Source organism: Anolis sagrei, chromosome 1, assembly GCF_037176765.1.
Source record: "Anolis sagrei isolate rAnoSag1 chromosome 1, rAnoSag1.mat, whole genome shotgun sequence".
Classification (NCBI taxonomy): Eukaryota; Metazoa; Chordata; class Lepidosauria; order Squamata; family Dactyloidae; genus Anolis; species Anolis sagrei.
Genome location: NC_090021.1, coordinates 3,061,731 through 3,084,817, shown reverse-complemented (window position 1 = coordinate 3,084,817; position 23,087 = coordinate 3,061,731). Strand labels below are relative to the sequence as shown.

Genomic DNA, 23,087 nt, shown 5'->3' with positions numbered 1-23,087 from the left:
TCGGGATGCTTGTCTGTTCTTGAGATGAAAAGCACATGTCTGTGTTTTAGATGGATTAGGGATCAGCTGGTTTTCCTTGTAATAGGCAGTAAGAGCACCTAGAGCTTTGGGGAGCTTCTGTTCAACCATCTCAAAGCTCCCTGTTTGAGCGGTGATGGCACGGTCATCAGCATAGATGACGCTCTCTGTCCCTTCTGGCAGTGGTTGGTCATTTGTGTAGATGTTGAACATGGATGGAGCGAGCACGCTCCCCTGAGGCAGGCCGTTCTTCTGTTTCCGCCATCTGCTTCTCTGGTCCTGGAACTCAACAAAGAAGCTCCTGTTTTGTAGCAGGTTTCCTATGAGGCGGGTGAGGTGGTCGTCCTTTGTGATATTATACATTTTTCTCAGGAGGAGGCGGTGGTTCACAGTATCATAGGCTGGTGACAGGTCTATGAAGACAGCTCCTGTGATCTGCTGTTTTTCAAAGCCATCTTCTATGTGCTGAGTCAGGTTCAGCACTTGCGATGTGCAGCTTTTGCCTTTCCTGAAGCCAGCTTGTTGTGGAATCAGACAGGGGTCTATTTGTTCCATAATTCTATGCAAAATAAGTCTCTCCAGAACTTTGTAGAGGTGGCACAACAAGGAAATTGGTTTGTAGCATTTTGGATCATTACGGTCTTTGCCTGAGAAACGCTGATAGATGATGATGATGATGATGCAATGGGATCCTGGGAGTTGTAGTTTCCCCAAGGTATTTTAGCCTTCTCTGCAAAGAGTGGTGTGCCTCAGCAAACTAAAACTTCAAGGAAACCCATTGCATCAAGTAGTGTCAACGTGCACTCATTCTACAGTGTCGATGCACACCCAGTTTCTGAAAATCCCACCGACAGCATGCAGGAAGCGCACCTTTCGATCACACTTGTTGTTGTTCATTCGTTTAGTCATCTCCGACTCTTCGTGACCTCATGGACCAGCCCACGCCAGAGCTCCCTGTCGGCTGTCACCACCCCCAGCTCCTTCAAGGTCAGTCTGGGGCTAGTTGAACTTATCCTCTGCTCCTCCCCAGTAGCATTTTGGCCATCTTCCGACCTGGGAGTCCCATCTTCCAATGGCATACCGACATATCTCTGGATGTACTGGTCCATTTAGTTTTCTTGGCAAGGATACTGGAGTGGTTTGCCATTGTCTTCCCCAGGGATCACGCTTGGTCTGACCTCTCTGCCACAACCGTCCCGTCTTGGGTGGCCCTTCAAGGTTTCGCTCATGACATCATTGAGGTGCTCAAGCTCCAGCGCCACAACACGGCGGTGATGCTTTGCTGGAGTCGATCACACTATGTAACAACATTTGGGCAAAAAATTCTGTTCCTGCTTCCAAAGTCATAGAATCATAGAATCAAAGAGTTGGAAGAGAGCTCATGGACCATCCAGTCCAACCCCATTCTGCCAAGAAGTCTTATTTCTTGTTTAACTCTGCGGTCCCTACTTTGAAAGTAGTTGTTCTACTCCAGAAACTTTGTTTTTGTGGCTGCTGCAATGTTGAAGGTGTTGAGAACCGATGAGCTATTCGTTGGAAAACTAGAGCAAAATGTGCTGTTTCAAGATGTCCCTCCCTCCCACAGAAACAAAGTTTTTGCAGTTTAATAAACAGAACCAATTAGGTCAGGGAATGACATTGATAACCCAGGGACAAAAATCATGTTACATCGTGTTAGCCGATTGCATGGAAACACAATAGGGCACATTCTGCAGGCTGTGGATTCGAGATACGATCAATCGCACAGGTGTCCTGTCCTTTAACTATTCCAGTGCAACTATCTGGGGGCATCTTGTTTTGGAAAAAGAACAAAGAGAGAGAGAGATCGCAATGTTCCCGAGAGTTAAAGAACAGGATGCTCCCAACAGCTGCAAAAGCGAATTAGCAACAAAGAGGAAAGAGGGAAAGATGAAGGAGGAGGGACCTGCAAAAAGCCATCTGGCTGAGAGAGTGTCACCCTTTAGCTTTTCTGATGGTTCAAGACACAACCATTACGCTTCATGCACAACATATGCCGCATAAAATGACCCTCAGGCTTTAGGGTGCACCGTACACTATTCTGGAAGTTGTAGTTTCCCAAGGTCCTTGGCCTTCTCTGCTAAAGAGTGCTGGTGCCCCTCACACTTAAGGATGATTCAGACACTGTATTCTGGGAGTTGTAGTTTCTCAAGGTCTTTAGCCTTCTCTGCTAAAGAGTGCTGGTGCCTTGCCAAACTATAACTCTCAAGATTCCACAGCATTGAGCCATAGCTGTTAGAAGCATTATCAAACTGTATTTGTTCCAACAGTGTAGATGTAAGCCAAAGTGGAACAATAATATGGTCATAACAATGGGGTACATCAATGCTGCTCAATGCTGTGGAATCCTGGGAGTTGTAGTTTTACAAGCTCTTTTGCCTTCTCTTTTGCTTTATGCACCTGCTTCTGCAAAAAAATACTGCATCCAAAATGACCCTAAGACTTAAGGGTGCACCGTACACTATTCTGGAAGTTGTAGTTTCCCAAGGTCCTTGGCCTTTTCTGCTAAAGAGTGCTGGTGCCTTGCCAAACTATAACTCTCAAGATTCCACAGCATTGTGCCATAGCTGTTAGAAGCATTATCAAACTGTATTCGTTCCAACAGTGTAGATGTAACCCAAAGTGGAACAATAATATGGTCATAACAATGGGGTGCATCAATGCTGCTCAATGCTGTGGAATCCTGGGAGTTGAGGGTGTAGTTTCCCAAGTTCTTTAGCCTTCTCTGCCCAAGAGTGCTGGTACCTCACCAAACTATAAATCCCAGGATTCCACAGCATTGAGCCATGGTAGTTACATGTATTATCAAACTGTATTCGCTCCATGCACATGGTTGCGCAAAACATATGGTGTATAAAATGACCCTCACACTTAAGGATGACTCATACACTGTATTCTGGGAGTTGTAGTTTTCCAAGGTCTTTAGCCTACTCTACCCAAGAGTACTTTTCCTGCCCTCCTGTACCTCACCAAACTATAAATCCCAGGATTCCATAGCTTTGAGCCATGGCAGTTACAAGCATTATCAAACTGTATTCATTCTAACAGTGCAAATGCAACCCAAAGTGGAATAATAATAGTCATAACAATGGGGTGCATCAATACTGCTCAATGCTATGGAATCCTGGGAGTCGCAGTTTTACAAGCTCTTTTGCCTTCTCTTTTGCGTCATGCACACGCTTCTGCAAAAAATACGGCGTCTAAAATGACCCAAACACTTAAGGGTGCACCATACACTGTATTCTGGGAGTTGTAGTTTCCCAAGTTCTTTAGCCTTCTCTGCCCAAGAGTACTGGTACCTCACCAAACTATAACTCTCAAGATTCCACAGCATTGAGCCATAGCTGTTAGAAGCATTATCAAACTATTTGTTCCAACAGTGTAGATGTTACCCAAAGTGGAGCAATAATATGGTCATAACAATAGGGTGCATCAATGCTGCTCAGTGCTGTGGAATCCTGGGAGTTGCGATTGTAGTTTCCCAAGTTCTTTGGCCTTCTCGGCCCAAGAGTGCTGGTACCTCACCAAACTATAACTCCCAGGATTTCATAGCATTGAGTCATTGCTGTTACAAGCATTATCAAAGTGTATTTGTTCTAACAGTGTAAATGCAACCCAAAGTGGAACAATAATATGGTCATAACAATGGGGTGCATCAATACTGCTCAATGCTATGGAATCCTGGGAGTTGCAGTTTTACAAGCTCTTTTGCCTTCTCTTTTGCTTCATGCACATGCTTCTGCAAATAATACAGTGTCTAAAATGACGCTAAGACTTAAGGGTGCACTGTATTCTGGGAGTTGCAGTTTCCCAGTGTCTTCATCCTTCTCTGTACAAGAGTGCTGGTGCCTCACCAAACTACAACTCCCAGGATTCCATAGCTTTGAGCCATGGCAGTTACAAGCATTATCAAATTGTATTCGTTCCAACAGTGTAGAAGATGTAACCCAAAGTGGAATAATAGGGCCATAAAAATGGGTGCATCAACACTGCTTAATGCTATGGAATCCCGGGAGCTGCAGTTTTACAAGCTCTTTTGCTTCATGCACATAGTTGAACAAAACATATGGTGTATAAAATGACCCCCACACTTAAGCATGACTCCGACACTGTGTTCTGGGAGTTGTCGTTTCCCAAGGTCTTTAGCCTTCTCTGCCCAAGAGTGCTGATGCCTTGCCAAACTATAATTCCCAGGATTCCATAGCACTGAGCCATGGGAGTTACAAGCATTATCGAACTATATCCATGTCCCAGAAGCATTCACTCCTGACGTTTTGGCCACATCTATAGCAGACATATTTTTCTTTTTCTTCATGCACATGCTTGTGCAGAAATACGTTGTCTAAAATGACCCTAAGACTTAAGGGTGCACCATAAACTGTATTCTGGGAGTTGCAGTTTCCCAAGGTCTTTCACCTTCTCTGCCCAAGAGTGCTAGTGCCCCACCAAACTACAAATCCCATTATTATTATTATTATTATTATTATTATTATTATTATTATTAGGATTGAATTCCCCCGATTTTATAAACCATTCCCCTTTAAACCAGCAATAATGTGTTGCAACCCAACATCTGCTGGGCCCTATGAATTCCCATTCCCGGTAGAGAAGAAATTGAATGTGTTCGGATTACGGGATTAAAAGAGATAACGGGAAGGGCTCAATCGTCCCCTCCTGCAGCCAGATGATCCCAGTTTGTGTTGGGAACATGAGTTTTGCTCAAATAGCTGCACATCAAAGGAGGCCGACTGCAAAAGACGACAACATTAAAATGCATGTTTTAAACTGCTTTTCATATAATTGATGGTGTTTTTAAAATTTAATGCAGTTTGACACCACTTTAAACTGCCTTGGATCAGCGCTATGCAATCCTGGGAGTTTTAGTTTCCCAAGGTCTTTACAGCATTCTTTGGAAGCAACTACACTGTAGGATTAATGCAGTTTGACACCAATTTACCTGCCTTAGATTAGTGTTATGAAATTCTGAGAGTTTTAGTTTCCCAAGGTCTTTAGAGCATTCTTCAGGAGCATCTACACTGTAGAATTAATCCAGTTTGGCACACTTTAAACTGCCTTGGATAATAATAATAAAAAATAATAATAATTGGACCAGTGCTATGTTATTCTGGGAGTTTTAGTTTCCCAAGGTCTTTATAGCATTCTTTGAGGGCATCTACCTGTAGAAGTAATGCAGTTTGACACCACTCTAACTGCCTTGGATCAGCGCTATGCAATCCTGGGAGCTGTAGTTTCCCAAGGTCTTTGTAACATTCTTTGGGAGTATCTACACTGTAGAATTAATGCAGTTTGGCACACTTTAAACTGCCTTGGATCAGTGCAATGGAATCGTGGGAGTTGTAGTTTCCCAAGGTCCTTAGAGCATTCTTCAGGAGCATCTACACTGTAGAATGAATGCAGTTTTGCACCACTTTAATATGCCTTGGATCAGTGCTATGCTATTCTGGGAGTTTTAGTTTTCCAAGGTCTTTATAGCATTCTTTGGGAGCATCTACATTGTAGAATTTGGCACCAGTTTAACTGCCTTGGATCAGTGCTATCTAATCCTAAGAGTTGTAGTTTCCCAAGGTCGTTATAACATTCTTTAGGAGCATCTACACTGTAGAATTAATGTAGTTTTGCACTACTTTGATATGTCTTGGATCAGTGCATTTGAAATCCTGGGAGTTGTAGTTCCCCAAGGTCTTTACAGCATTCTTTGGGAGCATATACACTGTAGAAATAATGCAGTTTTGCACTATTTTGATATGCCTTGGATCAGTGCTCTGGAATCCTAGGAGTTGTAGTTCCCCAAGTTCCTTATAGCATTCTTTGGGAGCATATACACTGTAGAAATAATGCAGTTTTGCACTACTTTAAACTGCCTTGGATCAGTGTGATGTAATTCTGGGAGTTGTAGTTTCCCAAGTTTTTTATAACATTCTTTCGGAGCATCTACATTGTAGAGTTTGACACCAGTTTAACTGCCTTGGATCAGTGCTATCTAATCCTAAGAGTTGTAGTTTCCCAAGGTCTTTATAGCATTCTTTAGGAGCATCTACACTGTAGAATTAATGCAGTTTTACACCACTTTAAACTGCCTTAAATCCATGCTATGGAATCCTGGGAGTCATAGTTTCCCCAAGGTATTTATAGCATTATTTGGGAGAACCTGCACTGTATATTCTCCCAAAGAATCAATGCACAATTGATACAGTTTGACACCACTTTAAACTGCCTTGGATCAGTACTTTTGGAATCCTGGGAGTTGTGGTTTCCCAAGGTCTTTCTAATCATTTATAGCATTCTTTGGGAGCATTTACCATGCAAAAGACACAAAGATGGAGCTCCAACCTTCAAATCTGGCCACACAAACGGAATGGCAAGGTGTCACCATTGACCTACTACTGACCCACAAAGACAATGCAGCAATGGGCCAAAAAAAGTACATTTTGCACCTGGATCGCCTTATCTGACCATGACAAAGTCAAAACCACATTTAGATACAATGCAGGACACGTCCTTCATGCAAAGCAAAGGGTTTCAGCCACATGGAGAGCCTGATTTGGAAGGGAAAAACATTGGATCCATGCAAAAGAGATCAGCCCATTTAGAGGATGCAAAATAGGATACAGTATATGAAAAATAGATACAAATGTTACATTAAAAGCAAAGGGAAGATACAATGTGGGAAATATGCTTTGGAAGAAGCCAAGCACCACCGCTGCCTGAAGTTCTATATTTGGATATATATATATATATATATATATATATATATATATATATATATCCTATGCAAAATAAATCAGAAAGTTAAAGAAAAAAAAATAAGTCAAGGTACAATATAGGATCAATGCAAAAATAAATTCCAAATAGAGGATCAATGCAAAACTAAATTCACAATAGAGGATCATTGCAAAACTAAATTCAAAATAGGGGATCAATGCAAAACTAAATTCAAAACATAGGATCAATACACAAATACATTCAAAATAGAGGATCAATGCACAAATAAATTCAAAATACAGGATCAACGCACAAATAAATTCAAAATACAGGATCAATGCAAAAATAAATTCAAAACAGAGGATCAATGCACAAATACATTCAAAATAGAGGATCAAGGCACAAATAAATTCAAAATATATGATCAAGGCACAAATAAATTCAAAATAGAGGATCAAGGCACAAATAAATTCAAAATAGAGGATCAATGCACAAATAAATTCAAAATACAGGATTAATGCACAAATAAATCCAAATATTAGATTTTAAAAAGAAGACAGGGTAAATAAAAGGCAGGAGATATGCAATGTGTAAAATAGGATACGGTAACTGCAAAATTTAGCATTAAATGGCCTTGCAGCTTCAAAGACTGGCTGGTTGCTTCTGGGGGGTTCTTTTTTGGGAGGTGTTAGGCGCCTTCGGTGGCACAGTGGGTTAAACCGCTGAGCTGCTGAACTTGCTGACCAAAAGGTCGGCAGTTCAAATCCAGGGAGCAGGATGAGCTCCTGCTGTTAGCTCCAGCTCCTGCCAACCTAGCAGTTTGAAAACATGCAAATGTGAGATCAATAGGTACCACTCCGGCGGGAAGGTAACAGTGCTCCATGCAGTCATGCTGGCCACATGACCTTGGAGGTGTCTTTGACTTAGAGATGGAGATGAGCACCAGAGTCCCCGAGTTGGACACAACTGGACTTAATGTCAAGGGGAAACCTTTACTTTTAACTAATTGGAATCATTAAATAAAAACTTAAGGGAGGATGCAATGTAGGAGAGATGCAATATGCAAAATAGGATCCATGCAAATTAAATATTGCATTGTTTTGAGCACTGTTTACTGCTTTAAGAGAGGAAAGCAGTATATAAATAAGTGTCTATATAAATAAAAAGGTATTGTTAGTTTGTGGGATTAACATAACTCAAAAACCACTGGACAAATTGACACCAAATTTGGACACGATATGCCTATCAAACCAACGAATGACTGTCACTCATAAAAACACTGAAAAACACAGCAGAAGAGACTTAAAAAGCCAAAAAACTAAAAATTAAATTACAACACATGGGCAAAACCATATATATATGCAAAAACACATATACACAAACACACAAAACACATATACACAGAGTGGGCCACAGCAAAGCGTAGCAGGGGACGGCTAGTCTATATAAATAAAAATGTAATGTTCATTTGTGAGATTAACAAAACTCAAAAACCACTGGATGAATTGACACCAAATTTGGACACAAGGCACCTAACAACCCAATGTATGTCCTTCACTCAAAAAAATTGATTTCGTCATTTGGGAATTGTAGTTACTGGGATTTATAGTTCACCTACAATCAAAGAGCACTCTGAACCCCACCAACGATGGAATTGAACCAAACTTGGCACACAGTTCTCCCATGACCAACAGAAAATACTGGAAGGGTTTGGTGGGCAACGTCCTTTGGTTTTGGAGCTGTAGTTCACCTACATCCAGCGATCACTGAGGACTCAAACAATGATGAATCTGGACCAAACTCTACACAAATACTCAATATGCCCAAATGTGAACACTGGTAGAGTTTGGGGAAAATAGAATCTTGTCATTCAGGAGTTGTAGTTGCTGGGATTTATAGTTCACCTACAATCAAAGAGCATTCTGAATCCCACCAACTATAGAATTGGGCCAAACCTTCCACACAGAACCCCCATGAGATCCACAACAACGTGTGGCAGGGGGCGGCTAGTAATAAATATAGTATTAAAATACAGTATAATAAATCAGAATATTACATTACAAAATAGGATCTATGTAAATTGGATACTGCATTGTTTTTAGCATAGTTCACAGCCTGAAGAGAAGAAAGTGGTATGTAAACAAATATAATATTATAATATAATAAATGCAATAACAATACAATATAAATTCATATAATGATAATATATCAAAATATAAAAATCGAAATATTGCAATAGTTAGGGGACCATGTAAGGTGCATGTAATGTCCAAAATAGGATAGGCACAAAATAAATCAGAGTTTGGGAATTGGAAGAAACTATAACTCCCATCAGCCTGCAAGCAGCATACTGGGAGTTGTGGTCCCTTTAAAAAGGATGCTCTATAGTAGGGAATAGGCACAGAACTTGAGCCAAAAAATGGGGTTCAAACTAATAATCATAATATGTAGTATTTGCAAAATAAACCACAGCTTTGGGAATTGGAAGAAACTATAACTCCCATCATCCTGCCAGCAGCATCCTGGGAGTTGTGGTCCCTTTAAAAAAGATGCTCTATAGTAGGGAATAGGCACAGAACTTGAGCCAAAAGGGGAAACTGGGTTCAAACTAATAATCATAATATGTAATATTTGCAAAATAAATCAGATCTTGGGAACTCCCATAAGTCCCATCATCCTCCAACCAGCATGCTGGGAGTTGTGGTCCCTTTAAAAAGGATGCTCTGTAAGAGGAAATAAGTACAGAACTCTAGCCAAAAAGTAAAACGGGGTTCAAACTAATAATCATAATATGTAATATCTGCAAACACGCATGATGACACGTGTTCCCCATGTCACGTTCACACGAGACGCCCTCTGCGCGTCAATTTGCGGGTTTATTTTCTTTTTCCTTCCCTCCTCAACCACAGGAGCAGGAAAGAACGCAAACACGCATCTTGCACGCTTTTTGCACGCATGCATGTGTGAATGGGCCAAAAGGGGGCTGACTTGCGTGTTTTGCAGACTCATACCCCATTCTTATGGACCGGGGGATAAACTAACATGGTGTTTGCTTATATTTTTGATGGGGACTTTGCAAGCCTTGCAAAAGTAATCCCTTCCCTCTTGCATTGCAGTGCATTGCATCTCCCCTTCCTCAGGCAATCCCTCCCACTCTCTCCTTCTTACCTGTCCTTGGCTCTTCTTCCCTCCTCGGACTGTCCGAATGGCGCAGCAGCACTCCGGCCCTTTTATCCTACAGCCCCTCCCTCCTTTTTCTCCCCCCCCCCCCCACCGCTGTGACGTCACCTTCCCCATCCAGGTCCCCAGTTCTCAATCCATCCGCAAAAAGGCGCACTACCCAGAGTGGTCGCTAGAGGGAGCGCTCGCCAATGGGAAAACAGCATAGCCTTATGACTCTTTGTTGTTGTTCATTCGTTCAGTCGTCTCCGACTCTTCGTGACCTCATGGACCAGCCTACGCCAGAGCTCCCTGTCGGCCGTTACCACCCCCAGCTCCCTCAAGGTCAGTCCAGTCACTTCAAGGATGCCATCCATCCATCTTGCCCTTGGTTGGCCCCTCTTCCTTTTGCCTTCCACTTTCCCCAGCATAATTGTCTTCTCTAGGCTTTGCTGTCTCCTCATGATGTGGCCAAAGTACTTCAACTTTGTCTCTAGTATCCTTCCTTCCAGTGAGCAGTCGGGCTTTATTTCCTGGAGGATGGACTGGTTGGATCTTCTCGCAGTCCAAGGCACTCTCAGCACTTTCCTCCAACACCACAGCTCAAAAGCATCTCTCTTCCTTCGCTCAGCCTTCCCGAAGGTCCAGCTCTCACATGCGTAGATGTGACTACAGCGAATACCATGGCTTGGACTAGGCAATGGATCTTGGTTGCCAGTCTGATGTCTCTACTCTTTACTATTTTATCGAGACTGGACATTGCTCTCCTCCCAAGAAGGAAGCGTCTTCTGATTTCCTGGCCACAGTCTGCATCTGCAGTCATCTTTGCACCTAGAAATACAAAGTCTGTCACAGCCTCCACGGTTTCTCCCTCTATTTTCCAGTTGTCAATCATTCTTGTTGCCATCATCTTGGTTTTTTTGATGTTTAGCTGCAACCCGGCTTTTGCGCTTTCTTCTTCCACCTTGATTAGAAGGCTCCTCAGCTCCTCCTCGCTTTCGGCCATCAGAGTGGTGTCATCTGCATATCTGAGGTTGTTAATGTTTCTTCCAGCAATTTTCACCCCAGCCTTGCATTCATCAAGCCCCGCACATCCTCGCATGATGTGTTCTGCATACCAGTTACAGAGGTTGGGTGAGAGTATGCAGCCTTGCCGGACGCCTTTCCCAATCTTGAACCCGTCTCCTGTTCCGTGGTCAGTTCTGACTGTTGCTCCTTGGTCCTTGTACAGATTCCTCAGGAGAGAGACAAGGGGGCTTGGTATGCCCATCCCACCAAGAACTTGCCACAATTTATTATGATCCACACAGTCAAAGGCTTTGGAATAGTCAATGAAGCAGAAGTAGATGTTTTTCTGAAACTCCCTGCCTTTCTCCATTCTCCAGCATCCGGATATTGGCAATCTGGTCTCTCATTCCTCTGCCTTTTCTAATCCCAGCTTGAACATCTGGCAACTCTCGCTCCATGTATTGCTGGAGTCTTCCTTGCAGGATCTTGAGCATTACCTTACTGGCATGAGAAATAAGGGCCACTGTACGGAAGTTTGAGCAGTCTTTCGCATTTCCCTTTTTTGGTATGGGGATATAAGTTGATTTTTTCCAGTCTGATGGCCATTCTTGTGTTTTCCATATTTGCTGGCAAATGGCATGCATCACCTTGACAGCATCATCTTTTAAGATTTTAAACAGTTCAGCTGGGATCCCGTCGTCTCCTGCTGCCTTGTTGTTAGCAATGCTTCTTAAGGCCCATTCAACCTCACTCCTCAGGATGTCTGGTTCTTATGACTCTAGGTCAGCGTTTCTCAACCTGGGAGTGGGGACCCCTGGAAGGGGGGGGGGTACGAGGGGGTGTCAGAGGGGTCGGCAAAGACCACCAGAAAACACAGAATTTCGTATTGGTCCTGGGGGTTCTGTGTGGGAAGTTTAGCCCAATTCTACCGTTGGTGGGGTTCAGGATGCTCTTTGATTGTAGGTGAACTATCAATCCCAGCAAATACAACTCCCAAATGTGAAGCTCTATTTTCCCCAAACTCTACCAGTGTTCACATTTGGGCATATTAAGTATCCGTGCCAAGTTTGGTCCAGATCCATCATTGTTTGAGTCCACAGTGCTCTCTGGATGTAGGTGAACTACAACTCCAAAACTCAAGGTCAGTGCCCACCAAACCCTTTCAGTATTTTCTGTTGGTCATGGGAGTTCTGTGTGCCAAGTTTGGGCCAATTCTACCATTGATGGGGTTCTGAATGATCTTTGATTGTAGGTGATCAATCCCAGCAAATACAACTCCCAAATGTCCAGCTCTATTTTCCCCAAACTCCACCAGTGTTCATATTTGGGCATATTAAGTATCCATGCCAAGTTTGGTCCAGATCCATCATTGTTTGAGTCCACAGTGCTCTCTGGATGTAGGTGAACTACAACTCCCAAAACTCAAGGTCAGTGTCCACCAAACCCTTCCAGTATTTTCTGTTGGTCATGGGAGTTCTGTGTGAAAGGGTCCACAGAGCTCTAAGTATCTCATCGAACTACAACTCCCGACACTCCTCAATATGGAGCTGTGGCTGTGGCTCCATACTGAGGAGTGTCGGGAGTTGTAGTTCGATGAGATACTTAGAGCTCTGTGGACCCTTTCATGCTATACAAGGGGTCTTATTTCCCTGCCAAATAGTAGTAGCGCCTTGCTAAACTAGAAATCCCAGGCCCCTTGTATAGCATGAATGGGCCTACAGAGCTCTAAGCATCTCATCAAACTACAACTCCCAACATTCCTCAGTATGGAGACACAGGCCCAAAAGGTAGATCGTACAATGGAATGCATGCAGTTTGGCACCACCTTAGCTTATCCTGGGAGTTGTAATTCCACAAGGTCTTCGGCTTCTCTGCCAAATAGTAGTGGTGCCTCACTACACTAGAAATCCCGAAGACCTTGTGGAACTACAACTCCCAGGATCAGCTGAAGTGGTGTCAAACTGCATGCATTCCATTGTACGACCTATCTTTTGGGCCTTGTGTTTACTTTTCTGCACCTCTGTCCCTTGATTCACCTTTTCCTCCTTTTCAGAGTAAACAAACCCAAAACGTTTGAACTTCCCTTCCAATCTCTTAATCCGCTTAGATGTTGCAAACCTCATGAAGGATGTTCTCACAGGTGTGGTTTTTGAATGTGCAATGAACATGACCTTGATCAAGGCTGCATGTAACAAAGGTTACCTTTATACCAGGCATGGGCAAACTTTGGCCCTCCAGGTGTTTTGGACTTCAACTCCCACAATTCCTGGCCTCAGGCCCTTCCCAGCTTCAGGAAAGGGCCTGAAGCCGATGTTGAACATGAATTTAGGAGACTCTGCCGAAGCAGAGGTCAGCAGGTTCCCCAGAGTTGTCAGGCTTCTGGACACACATGAGATGCAGGGGTCCATAATGAAAAAGTGAGATAACAGTTAGTCACAAAATTAGTCTAGGAGAAAATGGCATCGGTTTGGAGTCGGTCCGTTGACCGCGGATACGGGGCCCCAAAGGGTTTCCATATCCACGGTTCAGAGGAACGCAGTTTCAGCCTCCCCGGGATGCTGTACGAGCATCCTGGGTGAGCCAACAGTGGAGTCGATCTGTTGACCTGCGGATACGGAGGCCCAAAGGGTTTCCGTATCCATGGTTCAGAGGAACACAGTTTCAGCCTCCCCAAGATGCTGTAAGAGCATCCTGGGTGAGCCAACAGTGGAGTCGATCTGTTGTCCCGCGGATACGGGGGCCCAAAGGGTTTCCGTATCAACGGTTCAGAGGAACGCAGTTTCAGCCTTCCCGGGATGCTATAAGAGCATCCTGGGTGAGCCAACAGTGGAGTTGATCTGTTGACCCACGGATACGGGGGCCCAAAGGGTTTCCGTATCAACGGTTCAGAGGAACGCAGTTTCAGCCTTCCCGGGATGCTATAAGAGCATCTTGGGTGAGCCAACAGTGGAGTCGATCTGTTGACCCGTGGATACGGGGCCCCAAAGGGTTTCCGTATCCATGGTTCAGAGGAACGCAGTTTCAGCCTCCCCAGGATTCTGTAAGAGCTTCCCGGCTGAGCTAACAATGATCTGCGGCTCGGAAAGGGAAAGGTTCATGTTAGAGAGTGTTAGAGGCAGTAAAGAGACACAATGTATCACTACGAGGAGAAAAAGTTGCAGTTGAAGGATACTTTTATTGGGGATTATTACACTGTTGTTACAAAGGAAAGCAGACGGTGATTTTTAGTTGAAACTACTGCTGTGGCCACAGTCCCATCATTGTTGGCCCAATCAGATGTCCTGGAACTGCGGAACTCCCTGCTGCGGTTCAGATCAACTTGATTGAGGGAGCTTGGGGGCTCGACCTCAAAGCTAGGAATTGTGGGAGTTGAAGTCCAAAACACCTGGAGGGCCAAAGTTTGCTCTTGCCTGCTCTACAGCATAGAACGAATGAAATTCAAGACCTCTTTCAATGCTTTGACCCAATGCTATGGAATTATGGAAGTTGTAGTTTTGGCGAGTCACCAAAGGCAGAGAAAGCTCAGGAATACATCCAACTACAACTCCCAAGCATTCCATAGTATTCAGCCAGGGTGGTCAAAGTGATGTCCAACTGCATTCATTCCACAGTGTAGATAGACAGGCTGACCTTTCTCCACAACTGCTTCCTCAAGTGTTGCAAAGTGTCTTGAGGTGTCGCATCAGCTCTTTTGTTGACTCATCCTTTTCCATTGCGACACAAACCGCAGATGACTCGGTTTCTGTTTTTGACTTTCCTTCATCTTGCTGCTTATTTATTGCAACATCTTGTCTAAGTCTGCCTTTTCCACTCCAGGATAAACACAGAGCTAGAAGGGTCCCCCAAAGGCCATCCAGACTGACCCCTTTCTGCCAGGCAGGAAGATATACCACCCAAGCCCTCCAGACAGATGGCCACCCAGACTCTGATCCTTTCTAAACTGCTATCAAACCCAGATGATCAAATCAGATAATCCGCATTATCTGCTTTGACCTGGATTATATGAGTCTACACTGCTATATAATCCAGTTGAAAGCAGTTAGTTTGGATTTTACATGACAGTGTAGAACAGTGTTTCTCAACCTGGGGGTCGGGACCCCTGAGGGGGTCGCAAAGGGGTGTCAGAGGGGTCGCCAAAGACTATCAGAAAACACAGCATTTTCTGATGGTCATGAGGATTCCATATGGGAAGTTTGAGCCAATTCTATCGTTGGTGGAGTTCAGAATGTTCTTTGATTGTAATGAACTATAAATCCCAGCAACTACAACTCCCAAAAGCCAAGGTTTATTTTCCCCAGGCTCCACCAGTGTTCACATTTGCACATATTGAGTATTTGTGCCAAGTTTGGTCCAGATCCACCATTGTGTGAGTCCACAGTGTTCTCTGGATATAGGTGAACTACAACTCCCAAACTCAAGGTCAATACCCACCAAACCTTTCCAGTGTTTTCCGTTGGTCATGGGAGTTCTGGGTGGCAAATTAGGTTCAAATCCATCGCTGGTGCAGTTCAGAATGCTCTTTGATTATAGGTGAACTATAAATCCCAGCAACTACAACTCCCAAATTACAAAACCAATCCTTCCCCAACCCCACTAGCATTTATATGTAAGTGCATTGGGTGTTTGTGCCCAGTTTGGCCCAGTGAATGAAAATGCATCTTGCATATCTGATATTTACATTATGATTTATAACAGTAGTAAAATGAATGTTATGAAGTAGCAACAAAAACAATGTTATGGTTGGGGGTCACCACCACATGGGGGGCTGTATTCAGGGGTCACGGCATTAGGAAGGTGGAGAACCACTGGTGTAGAAGGAGCCCCAGTTTGCTTCCATCTGCAGATCTCTGTGTCACCTGCATGCATCCTGGAATCATCGCAATAGAAGGGACCCCTTGAGGCCATCCAATCCATTCCCTTGCATGGATTCCCTCTCACAGTCAGGAAGTTCTTCCTCATGTTCGGATGGAATCTCCTGTAGTGTGATACATCCTGATCCTGTCCTCTGGGCTATTGGCTGATCCTCCTAATTTAGTCCTACCTATAATTATGATCAGCATCTATTCCATCAGGACTGGATGCATCCTATAGCAGCCCCATTTGTAAAACTTGCTCCAGTCTGCCATCCCACTTGCAACCCACCCACTTGCAATGGTACAAGGGATGTGTTATTGCCCCAACCTTATTCTCCATCTTCGTCAGGAAGAACTTCCTGACTGTGAGAGCCGTTCAGCAGTGGAACTCTCTGCCCCGGAGTGTGGTGGAGGCTCCTTCTTTGGAAGCTTTTAAGCAGAGGCTGGATGGCCATTTGTCAGGGGTGATTTGAATGCAATATTCCTGGTTCTTGGCAGAATGGGGTTGGACTGGATGGCCCATGAGGTCTCTTCCAACTCTTAGATTCTATGATTCTATGATTCTATGATTCTATGATCACTATGATACTTCATCTTGTTGATGGGAAGCTTCCCACCGGAGTGGAAATCATCTCTCGGACAGACGGCAAGCTGTTTAACTTCAGCAGACTGAAAGCCAAAACCAAAGTCACAACAACATCTGTTATAGAACTCCAATATGCTGATGACAACATCATCTGTGTGCATTCAGAAGAAGACCTACAAGCCACTCTAAACACCTTTGAAGAAGCAGATGAGAAGCTCAGCCTGTCACTGAACAACATGCTCCTCCAGCAGTCACCAGCCAACCCCTCTCCAATGCCAGAAATACAGCTTAATGGCATAACATTAGAAAACGTTGACCATTTCCGCTCCCTTGGCAGCCACCTCTCCACAAAAGTCAACACTGACACCAAAATACAATACTGCCTGAGCTCTGCGAGTGCAGCATTCTTCCGAATGAAGCAGAGAGTGTTTGAGGACCGGGACATCCATAGGGAGACCAAGGTGCTTGTTTATAAAGCTATTGTCCTCTCAACCCTGCTATACGCCTGTGAGACGTGGACTATTTACAGATGTCAACATTGAGACTGAAATACAACTCTGCCTGAGCTCTGCAAGTACAGCATTCTTCTGAATGAAGCAGAGAATGTTTGAGGATCAGGACCATAAGGTGACCAAGGTGCTTGGTTATAAAGCGATTGTCCTCCCAACCCTGCTATATGCCTGCGAGACGTGGACTGTCTACAGATGTCACACCCAACTCCTGGAATGATTCCATCAGCAATGCCTATGTAACATCCTGCAAATTTCTTGGGAAGACAGGTGGGGAAATGTCAGCATGCTGGAAGAAGCAAAGACCACCAGCATTGAAGTGATGGTCCTCCGCCATCAACTCTGCTGGACTGAAGGCCACATTGTCCAAAAGCCCAGTAACCGTCTCCCAAAGCAGTTGCTTTACTCCAAACTCAAGAACGGAAAACTGAATGTTAGAGGGCAGGAAAAGAGATTGAAAGATGGGCTCAAAGTCAACCTTAAAAACTGTGGCATTGACATTGAGAACTGGGAAGTCCTGGCCCTTGAGTGCTCCAGCTGGAGGTCAGCTGTGACCAGCAGTGCTGTAGAATTTGAAGATGCACGCATGGAGGGAGAAAGGAGAGATGTACCAAGAGGAAAGCGCATCAAGCCAACCCTGACCGTGACCACCTCCCACCTGAAAACCGATGCCCTCTCTGTGGGAGAACATGCAGGTCAAGAATAGGGCTTGACCTTGACTGGGAACATCTTCCATCTGGAAACTGTTGTCCTCACTGCGGGAGAACATGCAGGTCAAGAATAGGGCTCCACGGCCACCTACGGACCCACTGCCAGGACACCGATCTTGGAAGACAATCCTACTCGGGCAACGAGGGATCACCTAAGAAAGTAAGCATCCTCAGAGGTTGTGAGGTTGTGAAGTCTCACAATCTCACAGGATGCCTGCCATAGATGCAGGCAAAACATCAGGAGAGAATGCTTCTAGAACATGGCCATATAGCCTGAAAATCCTACAACAACCCAGTGATTCTGGCCATGAAAGCCTTCAACAAGGTAGTATTAATTTCCAAGGGTAAGTCGAGATGTGTAGTTCAAGATTCCATAGCACTGGACCATGGCAGCTAAAGTGGTCTCCAACTGCATTAATTCTGCAGTGTAGATGCCCCTTTTAGTCTTATTCTTGTACCAAATACCAAATGGTCAATTTATAAAGCCAGGCTGCAATTCCCAATATTGGCCAGAAGGTGGCAGCACACCCAAGCTCTCCATCTCTCATGCAAGTAAACATCTAGACTAGAACCTACAGTCTTCTGAAGCCTTTAGCAAAACCAAAGCATTCTTCACTCAACTAAATAAGTTTCCAGATTTTCAAACTATCCTTTCTCCACCCAAATGGCACAGAAGACCCATCATCCTTCCCAAAAAAAAGCACCAAAGAATAGGAAAGATTCTGCAGGAGGTACAAATTTGTTCATGCAAAGTAAGGGTGCATCTACACTGTGTAATTAATGCAGCTCGGCACTGCTCTAAGTGCCATAGCTCAATGCTATGGGATACTGGGAATTGTAGTTTTGCAAGGTCTATAGACTTCTCTGACAAGAAGTGGTGGTGCCTTACCAAACTACAACTCCCAAGGTTCCTTAGTATTGAGGCGTTGAAATCGAGGTGTAATTTAAAAGGGTCTGGCCCTGAAGGAGGGACCCTGTGAACCCACCAAAGAGGGCTCGCTACAATGGTGAGCAAAGAGAAGCCCAATTTAAAGGGCTTTTCCTGAGTTCCCCAAAGAAATCTCACCAAAGTTGAAGGAAGTGCCACCGAGATGATTTTATTGCGATTCAGCTGAAAAGGATGCAAAGCAGCAATATTCGCCAAGCTAAGCATGCATGAGTACAAATAAAAGCCAATCTCCCGCTCTCCGCCCTCCACCTGGCTTGAAGGTGATTGGCTGGCGCTTCAACAGCTGGAAGGAGGCTTGGCTGCCTCTCAAGCACCTGGGCCAATCGCAAGGTTTTATGCTGTGTGCCTGGGCCAATCACAGGGCTTTGGCTGCCTCGACGCTTCAGCGAATCAGGAGAGAGGGAGGCAGGACAAAGGAATACAATGCATTCTTGAGTGGATTATGGAAATTCAGGAAATGTCCAAGGGGCTGGTGAGTCCTAAAGGCCTACGAGCTAGCCTTCTATTGTTCTTTGAGTGTCTAATAAGCATTGATGTTGGCGATACTGCCATAATCCGGATTTTCTTCCATGCCAAAACAGAGGAACAATGGGGGAAAACTTTGAGTGGATGTTTTAGTAGAGAGATGGAATGGTTGACAGATCAGGGTGAGGTGCAGTTTTCTGAAGGCTCCCCTCTGTCCCATTGTGATATAATCAAAATTGCCAAGCGGTCGTTTCCTCTGGTGGCCAAAACCTCCGATGCCAGAGGCCACGATCCTTTGTTATAGTCCATGCAAATAATGTCTTTTGATAAGGGTTCTTTCAACTGTTAATTTCTTCCTTTTCAGGGTCAGGGTGGCTTCCTTATATTTTTTATACATTTTTTCCAAGGGGAATGGGGCAAAAAGGGTCAGGAAAAAGTCAGATACACAGCGAGGAATATAGAAATATAGCCAGATTTTGTTCATTTTCATGGTCTCCTCCTTTCTGTTGAAATTGTCCACCTGCTTCTTGTGGATTTCAATGGCTTCTCTGTGTAGTCTGACATGGTGGTTGTTGGTGTGGTCCAGCATTTCTGTGTTCTCAAATGATATACTGTGTCCGGGTTGGTTCATCAGGTGCTCTGCTATGGCTCACTTCTCTGGTTGAAGGAGTCTGCGGTGCCTTTCATGTTCCTTGATTTGTGTTTGGGTGCTGCATTTGGGGGTCCTTATATAGACTTGTCCACAGCTGCATGAACAAAATCTGGCTACCAATATTAAAAAACTCTAAAATTACAACAGCAAAACAACAGAGAGTAAACAATCAGGCACATCTAATCACCTCTCAACAAAAGATTCCCCCAGGCACTGCCAAGCCATCAAATGCTAATTAAGGTGGTCAGCTGAAACATTCACACCTAGCTCCAACAGACAAGAGTCCTTTGTCCCACCCTGGTCATTATTCCACAGATATATAAACCCATTTTCCTAGTTCCAACAGACCTCACTACCTCTGAGGATGCTTGCCATAGATGCAGGCAAAACGTCAGGAGAAAATGCCTCTAGAACATGGTCATATAGCCTGGAAAAATCTACAACAACCTGGGGTCAAACTGCTTTAATTCTATCATGTAGACACAACCTTAGAAACAAGACTGTAAAAAACACTTTGGGAAGCTGTGAAGAATGCTGACAAATCAGTCAGGATCCCTACATTACAGAAACACTCCCTTTCCCCTCGTGATGAGACCATTTTTATTTTTAAAAGCATGAAGCTTGTTTGCAGAGAATTACAAAATATCTGTCATTCTGGCGACATTTTAATTTTCTTTAGGAAAAAAATGCACAGCCTTTGTCAGGAAATTAGCAAAACACGATTGCAAAAAATTAACGCTGGGGTCTTATTTATTATTAGCCACCTTGAAATCCTATATTGGAAGAAGGGAGGGAGAAAAATGAAAACAATGACGACGATGATGACGACAGCAACATCAATCTATATAAATAAAAATGCAATGTTCGTTTGTGGGATTAACGGAACTCAAAAACCACTGGATGAATTGACACCAAATTTGGACACAAGACACCTAACAACCCAATGTATGTCCTTCACTCAAAAAAAATGGTTTTGTCATTTGGGAGTTGTGGTTCCTGGGATTTATAGTTCATCTACAATCAAAGAGCATTCTGAACCCCACCAACGATGGAACTGAACCAAACTTGGCATACAGTTCTCCCCTGACCAACAGAAAATACTGGAAGGATTTGGTGGGCAGTGTCCTTTGCTTTTGGAGTTGTAGTTCACCTACATCCAGCAATCACTGTGGACTCAAACACTAATGGTGTTTGAGTCCAAAGTAGACCAAAGTCTACACGAATACTCAATATACCCAAATGTGAACACTGGTGGAGTTTCGGGAAAATAGAATCTTGACATTTGGGAGATGTAGTTGCTGGGATTTGTAGTTCACCTGCAATCACAGAGCATTCTGAACCCCACCAATGATAGAATTGGGCCAAACCTCCCACACAGAACCCCCATGTGGGCCACAGCAATGCGTGGCAGGGGACGGCTAGTTATAATTAAAATTTTAATAATTTATCTCGTACATCTGACCCGCCCTTTGTGCTTGATTTTTATTATATTATTTTGCACTGTTCATTTAATTTTGTTATTTTACGTATTTAGTTGTGATGTAATTTTTCTGTTGTTTTGTGTTTAATTATGCTGTATTGTTTTGAGCTTGGCCTCATGTTAGCTGCCCCGAGTCCCCTTCGGGGAGCTGGAGGTGGGTTATAAATAAAGATTATTATTATTATTATTATTATTATTATTATTATTATTATTAGCCGCCCCCTGCCACGCTTTGCTGTGGCACAGTCTGGTGATCTGGAAAATAAAGTAATGAGAAAGTGTTGGTTTCTAATATATGTAATTTCTTTCTGCTTGTGGGTAAACAGTATTTGATTACGTTTTCTTGCCTTGGCGAAGGGAGTTGGACTGAATGGCCTCAAGTATTTTCTATTGGTCATAGGGGTTCTGTGTGGAAAATTTGCCCCAATTCTATCATTCGTGGGGTTCAGAATGCTCTTTGATTGTAGGTGAACTATAAATCCCAGTAACTACAACTCCCAAATGCCAAGGTCTATTTCCCCCAAACTCCATCTGTGTTCATATTTGGGCATATGGAATATTCATGCCAAGTTTGGTCCAGACCCATAGTTTCAGTCCACAATGCTCTCTGGATGTAGGTGAACTACAACTCCCAAACTCAAGGTCAATGCCCACCAAACCCTTCTAGAGTTTTCTATTGATTATGGGAGTCCTGTGTGCTAAGTTTGGTTCAATTCCATCATTGATGGAGTTCAGGATGCTCTTTGTTTGTAGGTGAACTATAAATCCCAGCAACTACAACTCCCAAATGTGAAGCTCTATTTTCCCCAAACTCTACCAGTGTTCACATTTGGGAATATTGAGTATTTGTGCCAAGTTTGGTCCAGATCCATTATTGTTTGAGTCCACAGTGTTCTCTGGGTGTAGGTGAACTACAACTCCCAAACTCAAGGTCAATGCCCACCAAACCCTTCTAGTGTTTTCTGTTGATAATGGGAGTCCTGTATGCCATGTTTGGTTCAATTCCATCATTGGCGGAATTCAGAATGCTCTTTGATTGTAGGTGAACTATAAATCCCAGCAACTACAACTCCTAAATGACAAAATCAAAAACATTTGAGTGAAGGACATACATTGGATTGTTATGTGTCTTGTGTCCAAATTTGATGTCAATTCATCCAGTGGTTTTTGAGTTCTGTTAATCCCACAAACAAACATTACATTTTTATTTATATAGATGATGATGATGATGATGATGATGATGATGATTATTATTATTATGTGTTTGCAAGTATGGTTCAGGTGCACTGTTGCATCAAAACAAATGCTATACACCTGCGAGACGTGGACTATCTACAGATGTCACATGCCACTCCTGGAATGATTCCATCAGCATTGCCTCCAAAAAACCCTGCAAATCTCTTGGGAAGACAGGCGGACAAACGTCAGTGTGCTGGAAGAAACAAAGACCACCAGCATTGGAGCAATGGTCCTCCGCCATCAACTCCACTGGACCGGCCACATTGTCCGAAAGCCTAAAGATCACCGTCTCCCAAAGCAGTTACTCTACTCCGAACTGAAAATGGAAAATCGCAATGTTGGTGGGCAGGAAAAAAGATTTAAAGATGGGCTCAAAGCCAACCTTAAAAACTGTGGCATAGACACTGAGAACTGGGAAGCCCTGGCCCTTGAGCGCTCCAGCTGGAGGTCAGCTGTGACCAGCAGTGCTGCAGAATTTGAAGAGGCACGAATGGAGGGCGAAAGAGAGAAATGTGCCAAGAGGAAGGTGCATCAAGCCAACCCCGACCAGGACCGCCTTCCATCTGGAAACCAATGTTCTCATTGCAGGAGAACATGCGGGTCAAAATAGGGCTCCACAGCCACCTATGGACCCACCTCCAGGATACTACACTTGGAGGACCATCATCCTCGGACTATGAGGGATCGCCTAAGTAAGTAAGAATCTATGATTCCTCTG

At 43.8% G+C, this 23,087-nt stretch overlaps 1 protein-coding gene across 1 annotated transcript in view; it reads right to left on the bottom strand.

Annotated features, from left to right (window-relative positions):
• Window positions 1-10,008, bottom strand: part of CLU (clusterin) — a 38,703-nt gene extending 28,695 nt beyond the window's left edge. Inside the window, exon 1 of the mRNA XM_067471513.1 lies at window positions 9,928-10,008. The gene's annotated coding sequence lies outside the window, so the exon portion shown is untranslated. The remainder of the gene's footprint in view (window positions 1-9,927) is intronic.
• Window positions 10,009-23,087: the final 13,079 nt, after the last annotated feature.